This window comes from Ranitomeya variabilis, chromosome 6 (genome assembly GCF_051348905.1).
Source record: "Ranitomeya variabilis isolate aRanVar5 chromosome 6, aRanVar5.hap1, whole genome shotgun sequence".
Taxonomy (NCBI): domain Eukaryota; kingdom Metazoa; phylum Chordata; class Amphibia; order Anura; family Dendrobatidae; genus Ranitomeya; species Ranitomeya variabilis.
The window spans coordinates 316741509-316757264 of record NC_135237.1 but is presented as its reverse complement, the minus strand read 5'-3'; positions in this window follow the sequence as shown (position 1 = coordinate 316757264).

Below are 15756 nucleotides of genomic sequence, written 5' to 3'. Positions count from 1 at the left end.
GCATTGTAACCAGCACTGATCAGCGGCGAGCAGACGCTCCTGGGACTAAGTCCTGCTTTTTCTATACTAAGCATGCCCAAGGGACGACCTCCCATTGGAGGTCGGGGGTCACATGCTTAGGTCCTGTAGCAGCACCTATTGGATCACTAGGAAGGTCCCAGAGAGCTTCTGCTATAAAAGGTTTGCATGGCCGCAAGGCCATGCGCTAGTATAAACTTGATAACGTGTGTGTGTAGATGAATGACTGTTGATGGATGAAAGCTCCTTAATCATTCCCATTCCTTGTGTTGTTGACTGCTCACGAATGGTGGAAGCTATCTAGCGCCCGACAGTGCTGCCTGCATACATAGCACACGTTACAGTGCCTTTTTGCAGTGCCCGTCTGTACGGCACGTGCGCATTCAGTGCGCTTTCCTGACAGCCAGTCAGTGTAGGGTGGGAATTCCCGCTTGGACTCTGCATCTGACTCAGGGCGTCCTCAGGCGCAGGCTCAAAAGCCACCAAGGGTCAGAGCGAGTCCAATCACCAGTTTAGTGGGGGTGATTCATAGGGATCCCACTAATGTCTTGCAGCTGCACCCTGTAACTGCTAACAGGGCGCAGCATATTTTGGCGGCTCTGTGAAGCAACAGAGTTCGCTTCCATTCACACTGGGTGAAGTCTAACCAACGTGTGAGCAAGTGTCCATCCGCCATTACTCAGCAGCAGGTACCATCTCTGCATGGTTGGACCCTGGGCTGCGAACGCACCTCATATCTACCTCTTTATTATCATTCAGCTAGCCCTAACAGGGAATGAATGAAATGCAGGGAACGGAGCTTCGGTGACTAGTGGTGTCGTCACCGAAGCTCCGCCACCTGGCGGCATGAACTCATATGAACTCTGTAATGTGGGAAAATATTCTGAAACTTTCCCACGCTACAGTTCATATGAGTTCATGCCACCAGGGGGCGGAGCTGCAGTGACGGCATCGCTAGTGCCTTTGACACAGTTGACCACTGCCTCCTACTACAGATCCTCTCTTCCTTTTGTGTCAAAGACCTTGCCCTTTCTTGGATCTCCTCATACCTTACCAACTGCACATTTAGCGTTTCCTACTCCCATACTACCTCTTCATCTCCCCCCTCTCTGTTGGTGTCCCTCAAGGCTCTGTCCTAGGACCCCTTCTCTTCTCAGTCTATACCCTTGGCCTGGGACAACTCATAATGTCCTATGGCTTCCAGTACCATCAATATGCTGATGATACTCAGATCTACCTCTCTGGCCCAGGTGTCACCTCTCTGCTCTCCAGAATCCCAGAGTGTCTATGAGCCATATCCTCCTTCTCCTCCTCTCGCTTCCTCAAGCTCAATGTGGACAAATCTGAGCTAATTATCTTTCCTCCATCTCGCATATCTTCCCTACCTGATATATCTATCAAAATAAATGAAATCACACTTTCCCCTGTCCCAGAAATCCGCTGCCTCGGAGTAATTCTCGACTCTGCCCTATCCTTCAAACTGCACATCCAAGCTCTCACCACCTCCTGTCACCTCCAGCTCAAAAATATTTCCAGAATCCGTCCTTTCCTCAACCCTCACTCTACCGAAATGCTTGTGCATGCCCTAATCATTTCCCGCCTCGACTACTGCAACATCCTCCTCTGTGGCCTACCTTCTGATACTCTCGCACCCCTCCAGTCCATCCTTAACTCTGCTGCCTGTCTAATTAATTTCTCTCCTCACTATATTCCTGCTTTCCCTCTTTGCAAAGCCCCTCACTGGCTCCTAATTTCCCAGCATATCCAGTTTAAACTACTAACACTGACGTACAAAGCCATCCATAACTAGTGTTGAGCATTCCGATACTGCAAGTATCGGGTATCAGCCGATACTTGCGGTATCGGAATTCCGATACTGAGATCCGATACTTTTGTGGTATCGGGAATCGGTATCGAAACAACATTAATGTGTAAAATAAAGAATTAAAATAAAAAATATTGATATACTCACCTGTCCGGAGGCCCCTGGACATCACCGCTGGTAACCGGCAGCCTTCTTTGCTTAAAATGAGCGCGTTTATGGCCTTCCATGACGTCACGGTTTCTGATTGGTCGCGTGCCGCTCATGTGACCGCCACGTGACTAATCACAAGCCGTGACGTAATTCTCAGGTCCTAAATTCCTAATTCTAGGAATTTAGGACCTGAGAATTACGTCACAGCTTGTGATTGGTCGCGTGGCGGTCACATGAGCGGCACGCGACCAATCAGAAGCCGTGACGTCATGGAAGGCCATAAACGCGCTCATTTTAAGCAAAGAAGGCTGCCGGTTCACAGCGGTAAGGTCCAGGCTGCGTCGGAGAGGTGAGTATATCAATATTTTTTATTTTAATTCTTTATTTTACACATTAATATGGATCCCAGGGCCTGAAGGAGAGTTTCCTCTCCTTCAGACCCTGGGAACCATCAGGGATACCTTCCAATACTTGAGTCCCATTCACTTGTATTGGTATCGGGTATCAGTATCGGATCAGATCCGATACTTTGCCGGTATCGGCCGATACTTTCCGATACCGATACTTTCAAGTATCGGACGGTATCGCTCAACACTATCCATAACCTTTCTCCTCCATATATTTCCGAACTTATCTCTCAAAGTCTTCCCTCATGTAATCTCCGGTCCTCCCAAGACCTCCTTCTCTCCTCCACGCTTATTCACACCTCACCCAATCGCCTCCAAGACTTATCCCGAATATCCCCCATCCTCTGGAATTCTGTGCCCCAACACATCTGGTTATCCACCACATTTGGATCCTTCAAATGGAACCTGAAATCCCACCTCTTCAAAAAAGCTTACAACCTGTAATGACCACACCCCGACCTACTGTATCCTCCCCCATAATCCTGTACAATGTAAGCCTGCAAGGGCAGGGTCCTCTTCCCTCTGTACCAGTCTGTCATTGTTAGTTTGTTTACTGTAAGTGATATTTGTATTTCTATGTAACCCCTTCTCATGTACAGCAGCATGAAATTAATGGTGCTATATAAATACATAATAATAATATAGTAACAGAAATGTTGATAATAATTGTTGAAATTTGGTAGTAAAGGAGTTGTCCACTACTAAAACAATCCCTTTTTCATAGCCAATGCTTGGCCCTGTTAAAATACCGGCCAGTTGTGCATGAAATGCGTAAGCTGCATTCATGTCTCTCATTTGTGGAACCTCACGGGATACAAGTTTTTAACTTAATGAAGTATAATCCAAGTTTTAATTAATTAATTTTGGATGCTGGCTTCAATTGTCTCCACCTTTTCTTAGAACACCATGATGTAGATTTATTCATGCATTCCAGAAGGAATAACAGAAGAAAAGAACAAATACATTACCAGTGGAATATTAATGTCCAGTTGTCAATTTATTCATGGATTTCAGTCAGGAATGGAATAACAGAATAAAATAGAAAAACATATTTAAGAAAGTGCGATTTGGACTTCCGGGAGGCGGAGCCTGATGATGGCCGCTTTGTAAAAAAGCTCCCAGGCGACAGGGGATATATTTGACCTTATACCCCGGGTTGAGATACCGAAAGGTCAGGATAAGGACCGGACAAGGATATACACCGAAGGATCCAGCTCTCCGCAAACCTCGGAGTTACGAGGCGTAGGCAGCGCCACAAGCAGCGTCGCACGCAGCAAGCAGCCTGAAGCAGAAGTCAGAGGGGGAAGGGCGCGCCATGCAATCTCCACAACGGTGAGGAGGCTTACCGAAATATAGCCTGGAAAATACATACCCGGCATTCATCGGAGGAAGGTGAGAGGCGACAGGGGGAGTTTGCAGTGGCCCTGGGCCGCTGGCGGCGGGAGAAGAGAGGGAGGCTGCAACAGACCGGCGCCATCTTGCCTGCGAGTTTTGCGCCCAGCTACATTGAAGCCAGGCTGGGCTGACCGCACTGTGCCACATTCCCGGGCTTACACTATCGCTGACTGACAACTGAGAGACAGAAGGCACAGGGGTTAAACGAAGAGGTTTGGTGGAACCCCGGTGTTATAATCGCTGCGAAGTGCTTACAAGAAACTGGGGCAATACCCACTTTACATGGTGGGAAGCAGCAGACACTGAATTAAAACCCATAATAAGCCCCTATTTACCTGAACTCTGATGTAATCAACAATTCTTACGACATCACTGACACCTCTGCTCATTTTAATAAGCGTCTTATCATGGTTAAATTTGTAGGCAAAAATGTCAAGTCTGGCAGGAGCTCTGCATGTAACCAGACAAACACTTCTCCAACATCAAAAAACCCTGATGTTAATGGTGATAACCCACAGTCTATTACAAATGCCATCATAGATTGTTTGATGACAGAAATAGACAATCGACTGGCAGCTTTCCGAACTACTTTGGACATGATTGTTTCGAAAGTCAATGCCCAGGGATCACGTATAGAAGAAGCTGAGCAAAGAATGTCTGATTTAGAGGACTCTACTAAGGCCCTTAAGGAAAAACTGGACAACAAAGAGAAAGCCTTTTTAGATCTACTGGATAAGGTGGATGACCTTAAAAACAGTTCTCGCCGCAATAACTTAAGACTCATAGGTCTTCCGGAATCAATCCCCCCTTCAGAGTTGGTTAAGATAACATCAGAATGGCTACCAAAATCTCTAGGTATTTTACCTACATCAGGAGCAATGGCTATTGAAAGAGCCCATAGATTGGGACCCCCAAGGGGTGGTGAAGGAGATAGACCAAGACCGGTCATCTTTAAAGTCCTTGACTTTCAAGACAAAGTACGCATTTTATCAGCTTACAGGAAGCAACAATCCCTATTCTATGACAAAAACAGAATTCTCCTGTTTCAGGACTATTCGGCCGCTTTGGCAGCTAGGCGCAAGGCTTTCAACGCTGCCTGCAAAATCCTGGTTGACAAAAACATCCGCTTTGGATTGCAGTACCCTACAGTTCTACGTTTCAGTATGGCGGGGAAAAACTGGTCCTTCAACGACCCAGTAAAGGCTCTGAAATTTCGTCAAGGGGATCTCCAGTCTCAAACTGATCCTGGCAATACTTGAACGAAAGATGCTGCCTCAGATCATTAACCTTCAGTGATGTCGTGTTTATGTCATTATCTATATGCCCATTAGTGGCACGTTTACTCTTTTTGCGGTGCTCATTCTGCGTATGAGCATCATTGTTACAGTTATAAAGTTTAAATTGTTAGGGGGGGTGGGAGGGGGGGCGGGTCTCTGCGTGCACAAACATATTACTTTCCATTCGGGAGCTCGCTGGGATGGGTGGGGCCCCACTCACAGTTTTTGCACATTGATCTAATGTTTAAACGTATGGGTGTAGGTTGATGACAGATCTGGTCAGTTATGGAGATTCCACGATCCGCTCTTTACATTGGTGCTCGTGGAATGTCAATGGGTTGAATATCCCAATTAAGAGGAAAAAGGTACTAAATTTTTTACATAAAAAAAATTTGCACATCTTTTTTCTACAGGAAACACACTGAATAAAAATTAATCACCCGTCTTTGTATAGTAGAAAATATAATCTGTGCGCCGAAGCTTCTTATTCAAAAAAGCAGTGGGGAGTAGCCATACAAATCCATAGCAGCCTTAAGTATGAAGTTCTTGATACGTTGGAGGATCCACAGGGAAGATTTCTCATGGTTAGAGTTGTGATAGAGGGGATGAGCTTTAGCCTGGTTAATATTTACGCCCCTAATGCTCCTGACGCACAATTTCAAGCTAAAACCTTGGAGAGCATGGCGGGTTGGGACACATCTCGGGTAGTCATGGGGGGCGACTTCAATGAGGTATGGGATGCCTCTATGGATAGATCTAGGCTGCGGACTACACAACAAATGGCACAGGGGAACTGCATACAATCGCTGTTGGATCAACTGGATCTGGTAGATATCTGGAGACTGCAGCACCCAATAGAAACGGACTACTCTCACTACTCCCATGTGCATGACTTGCATGCCAGGATTGATTGTTGGCTTTTACACTCGACTCTACTACCATTAATACTACAGACGGACATACAAAATATTCATATATCAGATCATGCCCCAGTGACAATTAATTCAAGCTTGGAAATCCATGTACGGTGAGAGAGGAGATGGCGTTTTCCCTCATACCTATACCAGTCAGACGATTTTAAAAAATATCTTCAACTGTCGTGGGAGGTTTATAAGAATGACAACCGCACTCATTGTGACGATGCACATTTATTTTGGATGGCTTCTAAGGCCGTATTAAGGGGACAGATTATTTCCTATGTTAGTCATAAAAGAAAAGAATTGATGAAACGAACATTAGAAACACAAAAATCATTGACCCAAGCTTATAAAGAATTTAAATTAAATAACACACCACTAACAAAACAGAAATTTGGGGGGGCTAAGGAGGAGGCAGACGCTTTGGCGCATGAGGCGGCCATGCATAATTTAGATTACCAAAAACACAAATATTTTAAATGGGGAAACAAACCAGGGAGGGTACTGGCATCCCTTACGCTTCCGTATAGGAAGGCGATGAAAATACATAAAATACAGCAACGTAATGGTCCCATTTTAACAAGTAATGAGGAGACAGTGAATTAATTTAGGTCATTCTTTGGTGAGTTATATAAATTAGAGCCAAAAGAGGGGGGAGAAAATAAGAATTTCTTAAAGAACGACCTAGCCCCAATACTCGCGGAAGATGAGAGGGAGGCCATCAATTCCCCCATTACTCCCACGGAGATCTTACAAGTCATCAATAAACTTAAAATTTCCAAGGCACCTGGCCCGGATGGGTTCAGCAATGAACACTATAAAATTCTGGGAACTCACATAGCATCTCACCTTAGTGAGTTGTATAATAATATAGTCAACAGTGGTCATCTCCCAGATCGGTTTAACAAAGCTGTTATTATTGTTCCTCCAAAAACGGGCAAAGATCACATGCATGTTGAGGGGTATAGACCTATATCACTACTCAATTCCGATTTTAAGATTCTCATGAAAATTCTAGCCGATAGACTCCAAAAAATAATTCCAAATTTGATCATTCCCCAGCAAACTGGATTTGTACATGGAAAATCGATTACATATAACATTAGAACGGCTCTGGGAGCTATATCTTACAGTAGAGTGCATAAACACATGAAAACTATTGTGGTTAGCCTGGATGCCGATAAGGCATTCGATAGGGTGGCATGGGATTATTTGTATGATCTGCTAACATTTAGAAATCTTGGCTCTTGGTTCTGTGCTGCCGTTAAAACAATTTATAAACACCCGATATCTGGGATCTCCGTAAACAATACTCTATCTAGGCCTTTTGAAATCCAATGAGGAACGCGTCAGGGCTGCCCATTGTCTCCCCTGTTATTTAATTTGGCGCTAGACCCGCTCCTGAGAATGTTGCAGACTGAGATGGCATTCGAAGGCGTTAAGGTGGGAGCCACCTCAATAAAAATCTCAGCTTTTGCTGATGATATACTTTTATTTATTGCTAATCCAACCCAAGCAGTCCCGGCCATCATGAAAATTTTAGAGGAGTTTGGCAAATGCTCTGGCTTCAAAGTCAATTACAACAAGTCTGAGGCTCTAGCGATATTCAGGACTGGGAGATTGCGAGATCCCTTATTCCCATTTAATTGGAGCCAGGAGTCTATTGAATATTTGAGGATACGGCTACCGGCAGATCCGTCCATCTTATATAGAGTCAATTATAAACCAGTAATATCCTCAATAGTTAGTCTCCTTCATTCGTGGAAACATTTTACATTATCTTTTTCAGGCCGATGTCATTTGATAAAAATTATAGCCTTTCCTAAATTGCTGTATGCTTTTCAGACTCTGCCTCTTTTGCTGTCTAGGGCAGATCTCAGTCTACTAAACTCAATATTTCGGAAGTTTATCTGGGGTGTTGGAGGCAGATCACGTATAGGTCTCATAAAACTACAGGCATCAAGGGCAGAGGGCGGAATTAACTTCCCTGACATAGGAAGGTATAACCTGGCGGCCAACTTTAGGTATGCCATCGATTGGATAAGAGGTGTCTCTCATTTCGCTAATGTTGGTTTAGAGCAACAAATTTGTCCACATATCACATTGTCGGCAATGCTGCATCTGGGTGGGGAGAGGCTTCCGACGGAGCTACAGGAACACCCGACGTTGTGGCAAACGATACTGACTTGGAGACGTTGTAGAAGGCTTTATAATTTACGAGCGGGTTTTTCCCCGTTTCTACCGTTTCTCGGTAACCCTGGGTTTCTGAGGGGTACTCCACCATTACTCTATAAGCTTCTGGCTGGTCAGGGATGTCGGCAGGCAATATATTTGATGGATCTTAATTTCTCTGTGTTCTCCTTTGACGTAGCATCACAGCGTTTTCCATTATTTAACAATAATCCCTTTCTTTTCCTTCAAGCACGTAGCTTGGTACAAAAATGCCTGGGGACTGGGGGGATGGGGGAGGGGAGGAACAATTTAGACAGCTTTATTAGAAATACAAAGTCACAGCCGGCATCTATAAGTAGTATTTATTCTCTATTACGTAAAAGATGGTCATGGGAGGGGAGAGATACGGGATTAGCAAAATGGTCAAAAGACCTTCCAGGCCTAGGGGCAGGGGATTTCCTTGATGCCACCACAGCACAAAGGAAAATCTTGACATATAGCAGCTACACCGACATGGCTCTTTTGATTCTACACAGGGCTTATATCACCCCACATTTGCAGTCTCGGATGTCTCCTTCTACTATATATTTTTGCTCCAAATGCAAAACACGCAATACTGACATATATCATCACCTATGGAGCTGCTCAAAGATCCAGGAGCTGTGGGGTAACATACATGATGATTTGCAGAGATTGTGTGGGATTAGCTTCACACTCACACCACAGTGGGCCATTTTTAACATTTTGGAGGAAGCACATCAAAGGCTGCCTAAACTGTCATGATCTCAATGGCAAGAGAACATAGCATAAGCATATATAGGAACTAGCTCTTGGAAGATGGGAACTGAGCTGACCATGAACTAAACCTAACGCACAACTAGCAGTGGCCGGGTAGCATGCCTACGTTGATTCTAGATGCCCAGCCCAGCCGGAGGACTAAATAAAGCTAGCAGAGGAAAATATTAGTCCTAGCTCACCTCTAGAGAAATACCCCGAAAGGAGACAGAGGCCCCCCACATGTATTGGCGGTGAGTTGAGATGAAATAACAAACGTAGTATGAAAATAGGTTTAGCAAATTTGAGGTCCACTTACTACATAGCAGAAGACAGAAAGGACACTTTCATGGTCAGCTGAAAACCCTATCAAAAACACCATCCAGAAATTACTTTAAAACTCTGGCATTAACTCATAACACCAGAGTGGCAATTCCCGTTCACAAGAGCTTTCCAGACACAGTAACGAAACTACAGCTGTGAACTGGAACAAAATGCAAAAACAAACATGGACAAGAGTCCAACTTATCTAGTAGTTGTCTAGGAGCAGGAACAAGCACAGAGAGGCTTCTGATAACATTGTTGACCGGCAAGCAACTAACAGAGCAGCAAGGTTATATAGCGACTCCCACATCTTGATGGGAACAGGTGAACAGAGAAGATGAAGACACCAGTTCAATTCCACCAGTAGCCACCGGGGGAGCCCAGAATCCAAATTCACAACAGTACCCCCCCCTCAAGGAGGGGGCACCGAACCCTCACCAGAACCACCAGGGCGATCAGGATGGGCCCTATGAAAGGCACGAACCAGATCGGAGGCATGAACATCAGATGCATTCACCCAAGAATTATCCTCCTGGCCGTATCCCTTCCACTTGACCAGATACTGGAGTCTCCGTCTGGAAACACGAGAGTCCAAGATTTTCTCCACAACGTACTCCAACTCACCCTCAACCAACACCGGAGCAGGAGGCTCAACGGAAGGCACAACCGGTACCTCATACCTGCGCAATAATGACCGATGAAAAACGTTATGAATAGAAAAGGATGCAGGGAGGTCCAAACGGAAGGAAACAGGGTTAAGAATCTCCAATATCTTATACGGGCCGATAAACCGAGGCTTAAACTTAGGAGAAGAGACCCTCATAGGGACAAAACGAGAAGACAACCACACCAAATCCCCAACAGAAAGCCGAGGACCAACACGACGGTGGCGGTTGGCAAAAAGCTGAGTCTTCTCCTGGGACAACCTCAAATTGTCCACCACCTGCCCCCAGATCTGATGCAATCTCTCCACCACAGCATCCACTCCAGGACAATCCGAAGATTCCACCTGACCAGAGGAAAATCGAGGATGAAACCCCGAATTACAGAAAAACGGGGACACCAAAGTGGCAGAGCTGGCCCGATTATTGAGAGCGAACTCCGCCAATGGCAAAAAAGCAACCCAATCATCCTGGTCAGCAGACACAAAACACCTCAGATATGTCTCCAGGGTCTGATTAATCCGCTCGGTCTGGCCATTCGTCTGAGGATGGAAAGCGGACGAAAAAGATAAATCTATGCCCATCCTAGCACAGAATGCCCGCCAAAATCTAGACACGAATTGGGTCCCTCTGTCAGAAACGATATTCTCAGGAATACCATGCAAACGAACAACATTTTGAAAAAACAGAGGAACCAACTCGGAAGAAGAAGGTAACTTGGGCAGAGGAACCAAATGGACCATCTTAGAAAAACGGTCACACACCACCCAGATGACAGACATCTTCTGAGAAACAGGCAGATCTGAAATAAAATCCATCGAGATGTGCGTCCAAGGCCTCTTAGGAATAGGCAAGGGCAACAATAATCCACTAGCCCGAGAACAACAAGGCTTGGCCCGAGCACAAACGTCACAAGACTGCACAAAGCCTCGCACATCTCGTGACAGGGAAGGCCACCAGAAGGACCTTGCCACCAAATCCCTGGTACCAAAAATGCCAGGATGACCTGCCAACGCAGAAGAATGAACCTCAGAGATGACTCTATTGGTCCAATCATCAGGAACAAACAGTTTATCAGGTGGGCAACGATCAGGTCTCTCCGCCTGAAACTCCTGCAAGGCCCGCCGCAGGTCTGGAGAAACGGCTGACAATACCACTCCATCCTTAAGGATACCTGTGGGCTCAGAGTTACCAGGCGAGTCAGGCTCAAAACTCCTAGAAAGGGCATCCGCCTTAACATTCTTAGAACCCGGTAGGTATGACACCACAAAATTAAACCGAGAGAAAAATAATGACCAGCGCGCCTGTCTAGGATTCAGGCGCCTGGCGGTCTCAAGATAAATCAAATTTTTGTGGTCAGTCAATACCACCACCTGATGTCTGGCCCCCTCAAGCCAATGGCGCCACTCCTCAAAAGCCCACTTCATGGCCAAAAGCTCCCGATTCCCAACATCATAATTCCGCTCAGCGGGCGAAAATTTACGGGAAAAGAAGGCACAAGGCCTCATCACGGAGCAGTCAGAACTTTTCTGCGACAACACTGCCCCAGCTCCGATCTCAGAAGCGTCGACCTCAACCTGAAAAGGTAGAGCAACATCAGGCTGACGCAACACAGGGGCAGAGGAAAAACGGCGCTTAAGCTCCCGAAAGGCCTCCACAGCATCAGGGGACCAATCAGCAACATCAGCACCCTTCTTAGTCAAATCGGTCAATGGCTTAGCAATATCCGAAAAATCAGCAATAAATCGACGATAAAAGTTAGCAAAGCCCAAAAATTTCTGAAGACTGTTAAGAGAAGAGGGCTGCGTCCAATCACAAATAGCTTGAACCTTGACAGGATCCATTTCAATGGAAGAGGGGGAAAAAATATATCCCAAAAAGGAAATCCTCTGTACCCCAAAAACACACTTCGAACCCTTCACACACAAAGAATTAGACCGCAAAACCTGAAAAACCCTCCTGACTTGCTGGACATGAGAGTCCCAGTCATCCGAAAAAATCAGAATATCATCCAGATACACAATCATAAATTTATCCAAATAATCGCGAAAAATATCATGCATAAAGGACTGGAAAACTGACGGAGCATTAGAAAGACCAAAAGGCATCACTAAATACTCAAAGTGGCCCTCGGGTGTATTAAATGCGGTTTTCCACTCATCCCCCTGCCTGATTCGCACCAAATTATACGCCCCACGAAGGTCAATCTTAGAGAACCACTTGGCCCCCTTTATGCGAGCAAACAAATCAGTCAGCAACGGCAATGGGTATTGATATTTAACAGTGATTTTATTCAAAAGCCGATAATCAATACATGGTCTCAAAGAGCCGTCTTTTTTTGACACAAAGAAAAAACCGGCTCCTAAGGGAGATGACGATGGACGAATATGTCCCTTTTCCAAGGACTCCTTTATATATTCTCGCATAGCAGCATGTTCAGGCACAGACAGATTAAATAAACGACCCTTTGGGTATTTACTACCCGGGATTAAATCTATGGCACAATCGCACTCTCGGTGCGGAGGTAACGAACCAAGCTTGGATTCTTCAAAGACGTCACGATAGTCAGACAGGAACTCAGGAATTTCAGAGGGAATGGATGATGAAATGGAAACCACAGGTACATCCCCATGAGCCCCCTTACATCCCCAGCTCAACACAGACATAGCTCTCCAGTCGAGGACTGGGTTGTGAGATTGCAGCCAAGGCAATCCTAGCACCAAATCAAGATGTAGATTATACAGCACCAGAAAGCGAATAATCTCCTGGTGATCCGGATTAATACGCATAGTTACTTGTGTCCAGCATTGTGGTTTATTATTAGCCAATGGGGTGGAGTCAATCCCCTTCAGAGGAATAGGAGTCTCCAAAGGCTCTAAATCATACCCACAGCGTTTGGCAAAGGACCAATCCATAAGACTCAAAGCGGCGCCAGAGTCGACATAGGCGTCCGTGGTAATAGATGACAAAGAGCAAATCAGGGTCACAGATAGAATAAATTTAGACGGTAAGGTGCAAATGGAAACAGATTTACCAAGCTTTTTAGTGCGCTTAGAGCATGCTGATATAACATGAGTAGAATCACCACAATAGAAACACAACCCATTTTTCCGTCTAAAATTCTGCCGCTCGCTTCGGGACAGAATTCTATCACACTGCATACTCTCTGGCGACTTCTCAGTGGACACCGCCAGATGGTGCACTGGTTTGCGCTCCCGCAAACGCCTATCGATCTGAATAGCCATTGTCATGGACTCATTCAGACCCGTAGGCACAGGGAACCCCACCATAACATCCTTAATGGCATCAGAGAGACCCTCTCTGAAAGTCGCCGCCAGGGCGCACTCATTCCACTGAGTAAGCACAGACCATTTACGGAATCTTTGGCAGTAAATTTCCGCTTCATCTTGCCCCTGAGATAGGGACATCAAAGTTTTTTCTGCCTGAAGCTCCAAATGAGGTTCGTCATAAAGCAACCCCAAGGCCAGAAAAAACGCATCCACATTGAGCAACGCAGGATCCCCTGGTGTCAATGAAAAAGCCCAGTCTTGAGGGTCGCCCCGGAGCAAGGAAATCACAATCCTGACCTGCTGTGCAGGGTCTCCGGCAGAGCGAGATTTCAGAGACAAAAATAATTTGCAATTATTTCGAAAATTCTGAAACCCGGATCTATTCCCCGAGAAAAATTCCGGCAAAGGAATTCTCGGCTCAGATACAGGTGCATGACAAACAAAATCTTGCAAATTTTGTACCTTCGTGGCGAGATTATTCAAACCTGCAGTTACACTCTGAAGATCCATTACAAACAGGTGGACACAGAGCCATTCAAGGGTTAAGAGGAGGTAAGAAGCAGCTAGACAGCAATTAAGGGCTAGGCAGCAAAACTCTGAGGGGAAAAAAAAAAAAAAAAAATTTCCCTTCAACACTTCTTTTTCTCCTGCTTCAGCCCAAACAATTAACACTTTGCGGGCCGGTCAAACTGTCATGATCTCAATGGCAAGAGAACATAGCATAAGCATATATAGGAACTAGCTCTTGGAAGATGGGAACTGAGCTGACCATGAACTAAACCTAACGCACAACTAGCAGTGGCCGGGTAGCATGCCTACGTTGATTCTAGATGCCCAGCCCAGCCGGAGGACTAAATAAAGCTAGCAGAGGAAAATATTAGTCCTAGCTCACCTCTAGAGAAATACCCCGAAAGGAGACAGAGGCCCCCCACATGTATTGGCGGTGAGTTGAGATGAAATAACAAACGTAGTATGAAAATAGGTTTAGCAAATTTGAGGTCCACTTACTACATAGCAGAAGACAGAAAGGACACTTTCATGGTCAGCTGAAAACCCTATCAAAAACACCATCCAGAAATTACTTTAAAACTCTGGCATTAACTCATAACACCAGAGTGGCAATTCCCGTTCACAAGAGCTTTCCAGACACAGTAACGAAACTACAGCTGTGAACTGGAACAAAATGCAAAAACAAACATGGACAAGAGTCCAACTTATCTAGTAGTTGTCTAGGAGCAGGAACAAGCACAGAGAGGCTTCTGATAACATTGTTGACCGGCAAGCAACTAACAGAGCAGCAAGGTTATATAGCGACTCCCACATCTTGATGGGAACAGGTGAACAGAGAAGATGAAGACACCAGTTCAATTCCACCAGTAGCCACCGGGGGAGCCCAGAATCCAAATTCACAACACTAAACATATCAAAGCAACACTCATGATTTGGGCCTCGGCAACTAGGAAAAGCATATTGCAACACTGGCTGAGCCCGATTGTCCCACCACACTCTCTTATACATACCAAGGTTATGTTCCTTTTCAAAATGGAGTGGTTGGACGTGCTGTCCAATAAGGAGAAGATGTCCGGCAAATTTTTAACCACATGGTCCCATTTTATTCCGTCTCTTCCTTTGGGAATTTGGGAAAAATTACGAGCTCAGTTTGAAAATACCCAGTGGTATCTATTACAGCGGATAAGTGTTCATACACCAATTCCATAACATATCTCGGTTGTTGAGTGCACGCAGAGAAGGGGATTTGGGGAGGGTTTGGGTTCTTGGGTTCTTGTGATTGCTGTTTATTTGTCTTGTTAATCTTAAAATTTAATAAACAGATTTACAAAAAAAAAAGGAAAGTGCTATTTGCCAATTCAAATGTGACAACCAATACGACTGCTGTTCCTGTTGTCACATTGGCTAAAATAGAAAATACTGTATAATAAAACAGAAGTAAACTGCATTTCAAATAATTATGCAAATGCTACAGTGGCTTGCAAAACTATACAACATCTTGGCTTTTTACCAATTTTGTTACATTACAACCTTTGCTCAAATCAAGTGAGAAAAATATAGGTATAAATTCAATTTATAAGATCAAATAACTAAAAATTGGCATGTGCATATGTACTCACCCCTTTTGCTATTAAGACCCTAAACATTTCTGGTGCAAGCAATTACCTTCATAAGTCACATGTTTAGTGAAAAGAAGTCGACATGTGTGCAATCTAAGTGTCACAGTCTGTCAGTATATACCCACCTTTTCTGAAAGTCCACAGAGGCTGCAACACAAATAACCCCTTAATGACTGCTGATACGCCATTTAGCGGTGGCAGTTAAGGGTACTTAAACCACAGCACCGTTAATTAACGGCACTAAGGAATAAGGGTATAGATGGAACTTCTCTGGGGTCTCGGCTACCTGTGAGAGGAGGTGCTTGAAGTTGGATGTGACAGTGTGGTGGGAGTGCTTGATGGAGGAATACTGAATGGGGTTATAGTGGGAGCCCTTCGATCTTGGTATACTGCTTTGGGGTGATTTCTATGGAAAA